Here is a 2,623-nt window from a genome sequence, read left to right as displayed (position 1 = left end):
ATCATCACTGATCATTAGAGAAATGCAAATCAAAACCACAACAAGATACCATCTCATGCCAGTTAGAATGGCGATCATTAAAATGTCAGGAAACAACAGATGCTGGAGAGGATGTGGAGAAATACAGATGTTTTTGTACTGTTGGTGGGAGTATAAATTAGTTCAACCATTGTGGAAGACAGTGTGGCAATTCTTCAAGGATCTAGAACCAGAAATATCATTTGACCCAGCAATCCCATTACTGGGCATATACCCAAAGGATTATAAATCATTCTACTCTAAAGATATGTATGTTTATTGCAGCACTGTTCACAATAGCAAAGACTTGGAACCAACCCAGATGTCCATCAATGATAGTCTGGATAAAGAAAATGTGGCATATATACACCATGGAATACTATGCAGCCATAAAAAAGGATGCATTCATGTTCTTTGCAGGGACATGGATGAAGCTGGAAACCCTCTTTCTCAGCAAACTAACACAAGAACAGAAAACCAAATACCACATGTTCTCACTCATAAGTGGGATTTGAACAATGAAAACACATGGACACAGGGAGGGGAACATTATACACCAGAGACTGGGGGTAGGAGGCCAGGGTAGGGATAGCATTAGGAGAAATACTTAATGTAGGTGACAGGTTGATGGGTGCAGAAATCCACCATGGCACCTCTATGCCTATGGAACAAACCTGCACATTCTGCACATTTATCCCAGAACTTAAACTATAATAATTTTTTTTTTAAAAAAAAAAAAGAACACACACACACAAAAGAAATGATCACATGATATTTCCCCTACAGTCCATTAGTGTGATAAATTTTGATACTACATTTTCTGATGTCGATTGTCCTTGCATTGCTTAAATAAATCCTCTTTCATTCATGAACTGTTTTTTAAAAATGTGCTACTAAATTTTGTTGGTGAATTAATATTTAGAAAAATTTAATCTATGCTTGAAAGAAATTGAGCATAGATTAAAATTTCATTTTCTTATGGTGTTTTCACTAGTTTTGATACTGTGCTGGATTTTTTTTTATTTTCCCTTTAAAATTTATTCTCTATTCTTCTCCTTCCTGCTCTGTCATGAAAGGTACTGAATGGGTTCCCTCCACAGGTTCTTTTGCCCCTGGCTTTGGTAAAGTTTATTCAAAGATCTATTTTTTTTTAAATTTTTATTTTAGGTTCCAGGGTATGTGAGCAGGTTTGTAATATAGGTAAATAATGTGTTATGGGGATTTGTTGTACAGATTATTTCATCACCCAAGTAATAATCATAGTACCCCACAGGTAGTTTTTTAATCCTAAACCTCCTCTCACCCTCCACTCTCAAGTAGGCCCCAGTGTCTGTTCCTTTCTTTGTGACTACATGTACTTGATGTTTAGCTAGAACTTACAAGGGAGAACATGCAGTACTTGGCTTTCTGTTCCTCTGTTAGTTTGCTTAGGATAATGGCCTCCATCTCCAACCATGTGGCTGCAAAGAACATCATCTCATTATTTTTTATGGCTGTGTAGTATTCCATAGTGTATATATACCACATTTTCTTTATCCAGTCTACCATTGATGGGTATTTAGGTTGATTCCATATCTTTGCTATTCCAAATAGTGCTGTAATGAATATACACATCCATGTGTCTTTATAGTAGAATGATTTGTATTCCTCTGGGTATATACCTAATAATGAGATTGCTATGTTGAATGGTAATTCTGTTTTAGGTTCTTTCAGGTATTCCCAAACTGCTTTCCACAATGACTGAAATAACATTCTCAGTGTATAAGCATTCCCTTTTCTCCACAGCCTTACTAGCATCTATTATTTTTTGACTTTTTAATAGCCATTCTGATGGTTTGAGATGGCATCTATTTCTGTCATGAGATTTAAAAGCAGGAGTTGAGTGAAGTCTGAATCTTACTACCCCGGAATTCTCTTTCTGTTAGATTGTAGAATTTGATACATCCCTTTACCAAAAGTTTCAGCTCCATTCTGGATTTTTCCAATAATTTCCTCAAATTGGTCCTTTAGGCTAAAGAGTGGTATTAGTTGCTTATGTTGTAAGCCTGGATAAAAACTATTCCCTCTTGATTTTCCCAAAGCCAGCCAATACCATTGTAGAGTGTCCCTTCACTGAAATCTCCATAGTCCCCCAGTGTGGGCATGCCAACTGCTTCCTACTGGGAGCCTGACTGATACAGATATCAAAGTTACACTCACTTCAAAACGTGAGTTGTGCATCTCCTTTTCTTTTCTACTATAAGATATAAGTTGTGTACAATGGATACATATTTTTTGACAGTTTTGTAGAACTCACCCATAAAATTATAGTTTTAGGGCAAGGATTTAGTGGTAGAGAATAATGTGTACAAATTTTCTATGTTAATTTTAGAGTATTATACAAAACAGATATTGCAAAAATATCTATTTAATTAGTATTTCAAGTTATTGGCATTTAGCAGTTTATAATATTCTTTTGAATATCTTTCACACCTGTAGCTATATTCCCTTTTCTTTAATATTTTATTTATATGTTCTCTCTCTTCTAGTAATGTTGCAAAAAGTTTAGTTTTTCTTTTATTTCTTTCTTTTCTTTTCTTTTCTTTTTTTTTTTTTTTTTTTTTTT

This window comes from Colobus angolensis, unplaced genomic scaffold (genome assembly GCF_000951035.1).
Source record: "Colobus angolensis palliatus isolate OR3802 unplaced genomic scaffold, Cang.pa_1.0 Scaffold71, whole genome shotgun sequence".
In the NCBI taxonomy this organism is placed as follows: domain Eukaryota; kingdom Metazoa; phylum Chordata; class Mammalia; order Primates; family Cercopithecidae; genus Colobus; species Colobus angolensis.
The sequence above is the reverse complement of the archived record's forward strand: the minus strand, read 5'-3'. Positions refer to the sequence as shown.